The sequence below is a fragment of the Lissotriton vulgaris genome, chromosome 9, assembly GCF_964263255.1.
Source record: "Lissotriton vulgaris chromosome 9, aLisVul1.2, whole genome shotgun sequence".
NCBI lineage: Eukaryota > Metazoa > Chordata > Amphibia > Caudata > Salamandridae > Lissotriton > Lissotriton vulgaris.
The window spans coordinates 860,803,034-860,816,310 of NC_141697.1; the positions used below are offsets into that span (position 1 = coordinate 860,803,034).

Below are 13,277 nucleotides of genomic sequence, written 5' to 3' on the forward strand. Positions count from 1 at the left end.
AGAAACGCAAGAAACTAACTAAAAGAAAATATAAAGATTTTCTACCTTTTCTAAATACGGTGTGGTGTAATTTTTGGTGGTGAAACGCTGGGGTACTGCATGGGTGAACTACAAGCACAGCACAGCATTCTGGGGGTGTAGCCGAGACCACTTGAGCCAAGCTACCACAAGTGGACCAGAAACTCTGAGTCTAACACCTTCCACATAGTTTACATCAAAAAGCACAAGTATAAAGGAGAAAGGAAATGAAGCAGGAGGCAATTATAATTATACATTTTTTAAAAAGATGAGCCTGTGTTTACACTATATACAACTGTAACCTATTAACATAAAGCGAAATGAACTGGATGAAAGTTTTTATACAAGGACTTCATGTTTTATACTGTAAGAAGTGTAATTCATTATTGGAAATCTAAACGAAATGTATGTATCAATGTACTTTGGACTGTTGTTTGCTTCTTTTATGTGCAATTGCTTTTATGGATGTTCTTTTTTATGACTCTAAATAAAGATCTATTGATTGATTGATATGGTCTCAAATGTTGTGACATTTTGCTCCACAATATTTCTGACAAAGTATTTTTGTAGATTATATACAAAGCATGTGAACTCAGTCTTTATTTTAATTATATTTTTTGATGGGATATTCATATAATTCGTTATTGCTGTATATTCTGTCATGTAATCCAACACAAATATCACAGGGTTCTTCTTTAGGGAGGAGGTCGAAATCCATGCAATCCGAATATACTGTCACACATCACATCACTGAGCAAGTTGGCTGGATTGTGAGTTGATTGTGGCCACTGGGTAAACAGTACAATGTCTTGGGCATCAGTATTGTAGATCTGAACATTTAGGAACCCTGAAGAGGCAATATTGAAGGAGGCCTTTTTAGCTCTTTGGAAGTGCGCTCGGTTCCTCCTCCCTCGTATGAGAAAGATGGCCAACTGTGCTCACAGCTGCGATGAAGAGTGGACAGTACATAACATGCTGGTACTACTGCCTCACTTCCGAAGTGTTTGAATTATTGAATTTATCGGACTCCAAATATGATGCACAGAAGGGGGGAAATGGTGGTTTGATGCCGGATGTGCACTGGGTATTTCGTTAAGTTGCTTCTCTTGCTCCTAGAGAGATTCGATGTTACTAAGGCACGGCACAAATGTAAATTAACTGTGGCAAGACTACATAACTTTTGAGGTGTGCCATGAGTTCATAAGGACATCATTAATTTGGTCTTGGATGTTTTTTGAATGTGTGTTATAAGGTGCTGGGGAGTTTTATGAATTTCTGTGCCTTCTGTAATTTTTTGCACTCTTTTTAACTAGGCACTTTGCACTTTCAATTTAGCTTTTAATTTGCACTTCCATGCATAGTGAAATGTTGCTCTGCTATTTGGGGATAAGCAAATCAAGAACAATTTTGTTCTCTCATTGCTAGTAAGAAATAATGGTGAAGGTGTTTTCCTTTAAAGTGAATGGGTTGAACAATACTAGTAAGAAACAATCAGTGGAAATTTGAAGATTCACAAACCCACATTGCTTTTATTACAGGAGACTCATATCCTTTGTAGGAGGATGTCTAAGTTAGATCTGTTTAATAATTGGATCTGCTTTCGAAGCTTCTCTGTGTAAGCGGTTCACAGAGGTGTAGTCATTTTTATCAGTAAAAATGTTTGGCTGCCGGTCAACAGGTTGCAATAAGTTACAGATGGGAGTTGGAGTTGGGTGGATTGCACGTTCGATCAAAATTGGGTTACACTGGTCAATGGATACAGCCCAGTCGAAGATTATCCTGCCCCATTTAATCATTTACCTTTGTCATTCGTGGTTGCTGAGGGAGAGCTGATTATCAGGGAGATTTTAATTATCTGCAACAGCCAGACTTCAATTCCTTTTCTTGTAAAAATATGTAGTTGAAGCCATAGATTGCAAAGAGCATCTGAAAACTCCAGAGGAAATGAGGATTAATAGATCTATGGAGAGTGGCTAATCCATCTAAGAGAGAATACACCTGTTTTTTAGCTTGGTATAAAAAAACAGCTTGCCTAGATTACTTTTTAATTACACCTACATTAGGGGTTACAAGTGTGAATATGCTGCCTATTGGTTTTTCTGACTACTAAGCTTTGGCATTTGGAAATAATCATTAAAAAATTAGGTTCAAGAAAACAGTTATGGGTATTTAATAATTATTGTTTAGAGAACAAAAACTGGGTGGGATCCCGTAAAATTGATAGAGAGCTTCTTGGAACAACATATGGGGTTTCATAAGACTTGTATAGTTTGGTATGCTATGAAGGCCTCCCTGCGGGCCTTCATTATTTCCAGGGACATAGCTCAGAATAAAGCCTTGAGAGATGAAGAGACAGGATTGGAGAATGAGATCAAATGTCAGCACAGAAGGTTTCTGTAGAATAGCTAAGATTGTAGGCGGAATGCACTGGGGAGCACAAAGGAAGCCCTGCAAGAATACTACTCTGGTAGAAATTACTTGAAAACTCCACCTATGGCCAAAAGGTTTGTTAGACACTTCCCAATAAAAACAGTAGGACTACATACTATTTAGGAGGACAGAACTTTAGAATGTAGGGACTGAGTCCATTTCCCGGCTAGCTCACAGTACCTGACCCGAACACCTCACCTTACTCAGATGGCAGGCGAAACACATTTTGTTCTTTTTTCAAAACTAGAAAGATAACACATGTGAATCTGATTGCAATAGGATTTCTAGTATTTATGAATATATTCTAATAGAAACGATTAGTGTATACTTGTTCAATAATATTCTATGATGCAAGTTATCAGAGTCTTATACCGCTGAATATGTCTTCTTACTCAGAGATTTGATTCCTTCACACTTACACTCAATCTGATATTGCTGCAAAGAAATACATACAGTAAGGTAATTAGATTAGATATCCAGGGCAATGTCAGGGTAATTTTCTAGGGACAAACTAGGAGTAAGGAAGGTATTGCATTCATGACCAGGATTTGGAAAGGAAGATGATGAAAATAATTTTGTTCATTAGTTCGGGATCGGTGGGTGCATTGGTTTTTAACGTGGGAATTGTGCACAGCTATTTGATATAAGAGTAATGTACATGTATTATGGGGCTGATTACAATGTCATATGGAAAGCCTCCAACTGACAGTCAGATTCTCCTAGACGGTGCCTGAACTCATCCGGTCCGACTAGTCACTTACGATGTTTGCGGTTGGAAGGGAAACCATTTGGTTATTCTGAATCAGTTCTGTCTGGCTCTTGGAGTATCCGAGTCAGTCGGAGATGCATCGTGCAGCTCTATGGACTGCGTTTCCAACCGAGTAATTACGATGTAGGTTTCTAACAGTCTTTCCGAGTAGTTTTGCATTTTTAATATACTATGTTGTTTCAGTAAAGAAGCACATTACGAATTTTGAATTCCAAAGGTGCGTGTATGACAGTTTAATTGCCTGTAGTATTAGACTATGCATTAGGAGTGATCTAGTTTAATTACCAGAATTAAATGATTTTTCAAAGGAGATACACAGGGTTCAACCATTCCCTGATAATCAAAATGAGGGAGAATTTCTCTCACATGTGCTTTAGCTTCAAGTTTAGCTGGGTAGTATGTTTCCACTTGCAGGTTGGTGCTTCTGGGTATATTGTGAAAAGGCAAGTCTTTAACCCAGCCAACATGGTTGCAGTATAATGCCAAGGCTTGTTCAAGAGCCCATTCTGGTCATATGCTTGTTTACCTATTTGGGGACAAGAACAAAGATGGCAAAATTACTTTCTCTCCTTGTGGGGCTGCTCTTACAACCTCTGGTGGCAAATCGACCTTCATTAAAAGAATTTCATAACTAGGGGACTGACAGTTAGATTTCCCTACACCGTTTTGGAACCCATCCGCCTGACTCAGTCAGAATGCAATCTGCTCAACCAATTACGATGTTCGCAGTTGGAAGGGAAACTGTTTGATAATTCTGGATCAGTTCCGACCGGCTCTCGAAGAATCTGTGTAAGTCAGAGCTGCATCATGCAGCTCTACAGGCCAACTGAGCGATTACGTTGTCAGATTCTAACAGCCTTTCCAACTCGGACTGTCTGACATTAAAAGGCTGTGAGAAACTGACTTTGGGGGCTCCTAGCAGGCCCCCTTTCATACTGAGGCCTCCAGTTTGGGGCTGTGGGTGTATCCACGGAACCCCCCTGTAAAACCATGCACTGTATGGCAGGCACAATGGGGTGCCTATGACAGGGGGCAAGGTTTTCCATAAACACCCCTTTTCCCCATAGAAGCCTGTGTTGTCGGTCGAAACACTCTGAAAAGGGACTGAAGTCAGCCCATTTTCTCCCCAGGTTGGCTAAACTGTTTTCTTTTCATTCAGCTGAGGCATGGAGACACAGGAGCTGAGCAGCATTATCCCTCCCTTCAAGGCTCTAGTGACTCTGAGACAGGGAGGGGGAAGAATCTGTTGTGCTCACCAGCACCGCATTTGCTGTTTACTTTCCCTTGCCTACTCCACAGATTTTGGAAAGGCAGGGGAAAGTGAAAGACAGGGGCAGTTCATTAGTGCATTAACATTTCGAGTGAGAGCAGTGGGTCTATTCCAGTTCATATAGGCTGCTGTTGCTCCATTGTCTTCAATAGAGTTCTCAACATTCAAATGTTCTAATATAGGGGTGTCCTTTTAAATGTTCAAGCTTGAACAACCTACAGACAAAAATAGATGCTTCCTACAATGTTGAGGAGGATTCAGCCCTGACACCATGGACGTCTCCGTTTGAACACACACAAGAACTACTTGGGAGTCCCGTTAAATATGGTACCTGACCTATAAACAATGTGTGGTGCCATGTTAAAGGGTTCCCTCTTAGGACTGCATATTAGGATGACAGAATTTCAGAATGTTGGGACTGAATCCATCTACACCATCAGAGACTGCCAGCCCACATTCTGGCTAGCTCACATTGCCCCACCCAAACCCCTAACCTTCCAGGGGTGGTAGGGGATTTTGGCAACATTGAACATGATTCTATGGGAATCCTGATAACAGATATTAACCCCTTCAATGTTTACATATGCATGCCTACTGTAAACATAATAATAAAAGGAATAAGGATTTTGATACATTTATTGAAACAATTGTAGTAATGCATAGAAAGAATGAGCTGTGATTATTAGGCAGCTTAAACAAAACGGAGTGACCAACATTATGAACATGGTGAAAAAAGTAAACAGTCCAACTATGGCAGTCTGATTTCTAAATATTCTACCTATCACTACCCCTACACTGAGAGGATAGTTTATGTATCCGCTGCTCAATCTCTTAGGTCATTACACAGAAGGGTAAACCCAAAAGTACTGTGACCTGGGTATTCAATGTTATGGGGAAAATGATCCCAGTATGCACATTTAGAGAACACAAATACTGCTTTGTACTTATTCTAGAGTGAAAAACAATTACACAATTGATTAGAGAGAGATGTTATTTAATCACATCCTCATCAAAACATATTTATGACAAAACTCTTCACTGAGTAAATACAATGTGCCCGAAGGAAGGGAGGAAAGGGGGTGGGTAAGTGGTTTTTGTGAGGATTGGGGTTTAGTGGAAAGATTTAGAGATTCAATGTGGTATTTCAATAAATTCAATCTTTAGCCTGTCCGGAGGTAAGGTTTGTGGCCCAACAGATTCCTTGCAGAACTTTATAAGAACTTTTCAGTGGCTCTAAACACTTTTTTTATTCGTGGTAGCTAATTGAATTTTTAAGGATGAACACCCTTCCTCCCGCCCCCACCAGCAAGGGAATGTCCTTCATTTTTGTTCAAAGGGCAAGGATCCACCTGATCTCAACACTTACCGTCCAATTACCCTTTTAAACACAGATTATCAAATCATAATGAAACTATTGGCAGATAGGATTAACAAAGTGGTGTTGTACTTAATGTAGAAGGATCAGGATAGTTTTATAGCTGGTAGGTAATTGAGCACTAATACTAGCTCTACAGAGATAGGCTTAGTGATGGTTCAGCTCAGAACTAGCCAGTATTGCCTGCTCTCTCCTGTTCTTTAAGCTATTAGCATTGAGCTGTTGGCGACAGCAATTAAGAATAATATAACTATTAAAGCGCTGGTTCCTTTTAGGGCTAAGATTAAATGGTATGGCAATGACCTCATGCTTGTCTCACTCCTTGGGAAGAAGGTCAGAGAAGAGCCTTCGATATTCTGACAGCTTTTTAATCACTGGGAGGGTATAAGGTGAATAGAGCCAAAACTGATGCCATTTTGAGCAATTGCACAACTGCAAAGCTTATTCTGCAGTTTAGAGACTGCGGTCATGCCCCATCCTAAGCAGTATTTAGGGGTCTATGTTTCAGAATTACTGCTTCAGGTTGAAAATCTGTTTTCTACATCTGTTTTCACATCCTCTTACGCTATTGAGCCAGGGTGCCTTAATTAAAATGGCCATACTTCCTTTATTTAATTTCTTATTTACGCAGCACCATGCACTATTAACTCTATCTTTCTTGCTGAAATAAACTTAATGATGTTTTCTTTTTTATGGAAAAATGCCAGCACAAGGAAAATACTACACACCTTATATCTCAGCATGGAGGAAGCCAGCTCTCCTTTGCTTCAAGATGTACTATTTTGCACATTTTGCACAGTACATGTTCAGATTCATTAAGATAAATGCTGTATTTTGCCACCTTCAGAACACATTTGTGGATTAGATGATAGAAGAATATCAAATTAGAGACTTGCTTAGACATGTCAAATCGACAAAGAAAGTTAGATATAAGACCATGTAAGGGTTTCTAAAGAGAAGAACACCGTCTTATAGGGTCTTCAATATCCCGTATGAAACTTTGGAAATAGTACTGAGCCAGATGGGGCAGGAATGAATTTGTGAATCTGAGTGATTTTTTGTAGAATAATCGATGTAAAACAAGGGGTGAGATAGAGTCATTGGTGACTTACGATACAAGATGGCTGTTGTGGGCTTATAGCACTTTACTCAATGTGCTACATAAGATCAATCCTAAAAATATGCTAACTAAGAAGGAGTTGGTATTGAATTTGGTGGAAAACCCGAATATTAGGAAGATAAGTCAATAGAATTAATACCTGTTATCCTGTGAGAAAGTAGGCCTGCATGTACAGATTTTGACAAAATGGCTCAGGAAAAACAATGTGATATTATTGAAGGGAGATTCGTGGAGAACCAATGAATTTAACTCTTCTATCTTGAGGAGGGCCAAATTTCCCAGGATGAAGTACTAAAAATGGCTGGTATTTTGACCCCCCAAGCCCCCACCCCCGAATATTTGCATAAATTGGATCAAAACCTCCTGAACCAGTGCCTAAGGTGTGAAATGGTAGGAGTTGGAGGCTGGGCCCACATACTTTGGTTTTGTTGTAAACTCTGCCATGTTTGGGAGGGTAGGTATAGGTTTCCAGAATATGTGCAGGGAATCCAACTACTGAAAAACTATTTGCTGGCTCTGGTGGGCGAATGCCCTATGTCAGGTATACCATAAGAATATAAAAGCTACTGTATATTGCCAGGCTGTTGGCTCGGCCCCTGATTCCTCGAAGATGGAGGTCCGACCTTGTGCCCTGTTTCTCTGATTGGTGGGAGAAAATGAACAAGGTCAAGGAACAGGAAAGGATGTGTGTGGTGAGATTTAGGAATAAAAAGACTGTTGGTACTACTTGGAGATTTTGGGGAGAAAAGGAGGTTCAGAAGGGGTGGGGATTCTGACTAGGGGTTAAGTAGGCCTGTTGAGGGTAAACAGCTGTCTGCTTTCCTTACTTCTATATGGCATCCCATCTATTAATGGAATTGGTTTTCTGGTGAATAACTATGGGGGCAATTACAAAGTCGGGCAGGCTTGCATCTTCCAGACACCATCTCATAGACTGGAGCAATCAACCTCTGGTCAGCGGTCCCGCCAGCCTCATTAAAATGCGACCAAGCACTGTTTGATCGCATTTCGACATTTCCCTTTGGTAGCATGCATTACGGCTGTAAACCAGCAGTAATACATGCTTCCATCCCAACTGGAGGCTGCACAGACTAAGGGGGCCCTGCTGGGGGCCCTCAAACATTCCTTTTGACATGGTTTCCATGTCAGACAAGTCGGTATGTAAACTGTAGTGAGGGCAGACCTCTGCTTGCGCACATTATTATGTTAGCATAAACTTTTTAGAAGTGTAAACGCCATTTTGTATTTTTGCTGCTTTTGCACACAAAACTGCAGGTAGCTGTTATTGTAAGTTTTGAATTTGTGAATATCTTCACATGAGAATGGCTTGTTTTTAACATCCCTAGACTTACATCCCAACCTTAGTCTGCACAGTGAGTTCTGAAGCCTCCAAGGTTATCATAACAATGTTTAGCTGTTGCTCCGGCTGAACGGCTTACACTTAGACACAACATATACGCAGCTGCAGTTAACTGGAATTCTGGTACCTTTATTATCTAGCACTGCATACATGATTTTACACACTTGAAAGAATTCAGTTTCCAGAGAGACAGAGAGCTTTTGCAGATCCCGATGTGATTCCCTCCTGCTGATCTTAGAGGTATGGGGTCCCCTACACAAGACTAAGATACCTTCTCTATTTTATAAAACATAGTTCCTAGCTAGGGGGGTGGCATACAAGGCACTATAGGACCTGTTCCCACCATCATTATAATATGATTTCCCCTTTTGTGTTTTATGGAATTGTAACAATGCTGCTTGCATTATTTTGAATCATATGCCTGCTTATGCTCGCAAAAATACTGCATCTTAGAGCACGTCGTTAAAAATAAACATTTTAATAAACTGAAATCAACTTTATCCACACGCTCGTTCTCACATTCAGACCCGGGGTTAAAGTCATTACTCCCACGGCTTCAGAGTACAGGCCACTTCGTTTCCAAGATATACAAAATGCTCTCACCGGCTCTGGGCAAACTGCAAAGACGTAATGAGGTTAATTTGGAAGATGAGCCCAACACTACGGGCATAGACCTTGACTGGGATAAGATTCATGCCTCAGCCCTCACACACAAGGTGTCCCCGATCCTCTCCCAAACAAAATACATGCTAATCAACAGAGTCTTCTGGACCCCCCAGAAACTGTTCAAACTTAATCTAAGAGATACCCCCACATGCTGGAATTGCTCCAGTGCTGACGGAAACCTATCACACATGCTTTTCCACTGCCCTTTACTTCACAAATATTGGTCTAACGTCTTTGATTACATTGAGCACATATTTAAGATTAAGCCGAAGAGGGAATTTATCTACATACTTCTGGGGGCCATTGACCCGAGATTATCAAGAGACCATGATCGACAGCTACTCGATCTACTACTTACACTAGCGTGCAAAGCTATTTTGTGCAAATGGAAGAGCGCCTCAGAGGTCTCTTTTATTATGTGGAGAGATTGGATGTCTTGCATTAGAGGAACAGATAACTCTGCTCTGCAGTCTTCCCCATGGCGCGCATCTAGCAAAAAACTTTGGACTGCTCTTGACGCTACCTCCTTCTCCTTTGATCCACCATAGGTATTCAAGACTCGTTGACCCTACATACAGTTACCATCTCGTATTAACCAAGGATAGGCCACTGTGGAACCTACTACTGGTAGTCTAGGTTCAATATTTCATTACTAAGATGTTGGCGATGGGATTAGAGCTACCTTGGAGCGTCATAAACATACACATAAGACCACAGTTAATGAAACACAACACATTACGAATCATTGTTTATTCATAGTTTTGCCCGCATGGGCTCGATCTGTTGTTTCCTATGCTGACACTCTCATTGTTGAAACTGCTTGGGAATCAAGTGCTGTTAATACTTGGAAACAATGACGTTCAATCTTAAGTCACATGTCGGCATTATAAGTATCCATCTGTTTTTAACGAGCTATGTGGAACCCTATTGTGTTTTCATTTACCTTACTTTTCCTTATTTTGTATTTTGAATTTGTTATTTTGTATTTCGTACTAATTTTGTATTAAATTTATTTGCCTCCTTACTTACTTTATTGTATTTCAACCTGAAAGAACCACATACATATGTACTATTGCTTGTATTCTTTTTGTCTTCATTTGCTGACCAATAAAAACGATTTGAACATAACAATTAACATTTTAAACTTTACTGTGTCTCTTTTTTACCCATGTTTTGGACTGGTATGAGAATAACAAACAAAAGAGTATTCTTGATTCCCCCCGTTCCTGAGAGTACCCTTAGTCGCATGTTCTGGGCTGTCTAATCATTGGTTACTTTGCTATAAAATGAAGAGCCAATGTGACACTGATGCTAGTCGGTTAGGGGTTCTAGGTACTAAGGTGAGTTTTTTGGTCCACCACAATTCACTGAGGTCCTGGGTCTCTGTGCACAATTCTGTGTCTGAGCAAAATCCCTGCGACAAAACCACGCTGGAAATCGGGCATCATAATCCCAAGGGCAGATAAGGCCTGCCCTTTGGGATTGCGAGCACGTTCCGACTGGCCGATGGGCTCCATGAGCCCATCAGAAGCATGCCCGACTGACTGGCCAGTATCAATGCTGACAGGCTGATACATAATTAGCTGGTCAGAATTGAAACCAATGATTGGATTCGTAGAGCCTCCGAGCAAAGGTTGAAGTCTTTCCGACCTCCATCGTAATAGGCCCCTATGTGTTTATTTATTTACGATAAGTAGAAATGTTTGTTTTGTCACTGTAGCACTGAATAAAATAAAAAATAAAAAACATGAACTATCACAAGGTTGTTTGAACAGCATTATTGTCAAAAAAGCTAATTTAATTATGGGGCAGCCTTACTAACAGTTTATGGCAGGTTTGCTTCATAAACACTATGCGGATCACTGAAATTATATCGACCTCAAAAATATCGAGTTGCCATAATATCGTTGATAAAATATCGATGGACAAAATATCGACTGGCTATCTTTAAACAGGTAAGTACTAAAATATCGACTCTAAAATATCGAGTTACTAAAATATAGACTGTAAAAATATTGTTTTTTTTAAATGTCTTTAAATTAAGTTAAAACTAATGTAGTATTAAATATATTTATTATAAACTTACTTAAAATTAAAAAATTAATGTTATATTATTAAATATTTATTGCAAATTAAAAAAATATATAAAAAAATAATACATATATATTTATATAATTTTTTTTATTTAAATAAACATATATAATAATTTTACCTTAGCATAGCAAAATAGTAAAAATTTATTGTAACATCTGTAGTGAATTCTACAATAGCTAAAGCGTTGGATAGCGTAGGGGTAAAATTTACTATTCCCACTCCAGTGGGTTCAACAGTAGGGAAAGCGTTGGATAGCGTAGGGGTAAAATTTACTATTCCCACTCCAGTGGGTGCAACAGTAGGGAAAGCGCTGGATAGCGTAGGGGTAAAAATTACTATTCCCACTCCAGTAGGTGCTACAGTAGGGAAAGCGTTGGATAGCGTAGGGGTTAAAATTACTATTCCCACTCCAGTGGGTGCTACAGTAGGGAAAGCGTTGGATAGCGTAGGGGTTAAAATTACTATTCCCACTCCAGTGGGTGCAACAGTAGGGAAAGCGTTGGATAGCGTAGGGGTAAAATTTACTATTCCCACTCCAGTGGGTGCAACAGTAGGGAAAGCGCTGGATAGCGTAGGGGTAAAAATTACTATTCCCACTCCAGAGGGTGCAACAGTAGGGAAAGCGTTGGATAGCGTAGGGGTTAAAATTACTATTCCCACTCCATTGGGTGCTACAGTAGGGAAAGCGTTGGATAGCGTAGGGGCTAAAATTACTATTCCCACTCCAGTGGGTGCAACAGTAGGGAAAGCGCTGGATAGCGTAGGGGTAAAGATTACTATTCCCACTCCAGTGGGTGCAACAGTAGGGAAAGCGTTGGATAGCGTAGGGGTTACAATTACTATTCCCACTCCAGTGGGTGCTACAGTAGGGAAAGCGTTGGATAGCGTAGGGGTAAAGATTACTATTCCCACTCCATTGGGTGCTACAGTAGGGAAAGCGTTGGATAGAGTAGGGGTTAAAATTACTATTCCCACTCCAGTGGGTGCTACAGTAGGGAAAGCGTTGGATAGCGTAGGGGTTATAATGACTATTAATTAATTAACAATTAACAATTTTAATTAATTTACATAATTAATTAATTATTATTAAATTACTTCCCACCCTATCCCCCTATAAACTCACAACCCACTACAGAAAATAATTTACTAAATATTAATTATTTATCAATTAAATATTTATAATTAATTACCAATTCTATTTTAATTAATTACCAATTATTAATTAATTAACAATTATTAATTTATTTACATAATTAATTAATTATAATAAAATTACTTCCCACCCTATTCCCCTATAAACCCACAACCCGCTACAGAAAATAATTTACTAAAAATTAATTATTAATCAATTATTATTTTTTACCAATTATACTTTAATTATTTACCAATTAATAATTAATTAACAATTATTAATAATTTACATAATTAATTAATTATAATTAAAGTACTTCCCACCCTATTCCCCTATAAACCCACAACCCGCTACAGATTTATATTACACAATTATTAAAAAATATTAAAAACTACCTTATTTTCGATTTTTTTTTGTCTATATTCTATCTAGTCGATAATATGTCTAGTCTATATTTTTGATTCGATATTTTGGCTATTAATATCGATATTACTCGATATTTTTGTAGTCTATATTATGTCTGGTCGATATTTTGAGTAGTCTATATTTTTTACTCGATATTTTGTCCAAACGATATTTTGGAATCGATATTATGTCTGTTTACCACACTATGCCTACTGCCACAAAGTGTATTTTGGGTTTGTTTTGCGCTGGAAAACAGCCCTAAAGCAACACAAAGTAACACTAAGCTGTACTTTGGGTCAAGAATGGCACATTGTCTTTCCCATGCAACCACACGTTTTTTGATGCAATCACAAATACAAAAGTAGACAGGAATTTGTATCATTATATTAGGCATCCATGAGGTAAAAGTGAGAAAATGTGTATTTTCCCAAATTCTTTTTAAATTTTGCATGTGTGCCATATTGTACAGAACATTCAAAGTTAGAAGATGATTTATTAATGTCTAAGCATAGTATTTTGTAATGGGAGGGTTTTCTTCCAGGACAATACTGATGCTTGTCATTAGGCACACACCTGTGGAGCAAGGGTGGGTGCATTGATATAAAGAACCCAAAAGTGCTTAAAGGAAGAGAGAAAAC

At 39.0% G+C, this 13,277-nt stretch overlaps 1 protein-coding gene across 1 annotated transcript in view; it reads right to left on the reverse strand.

The window, feature by feature from the left end:
* LOC147692375 (cytochrome P450 2G1-like) overlaps window positions 1-13,277 on the reverse strand; it is a 484,584-nt gene that overhangs the window by 170,150 nt on the left and 301,157 nt on the right. The window lies entirely within an intron of this gene.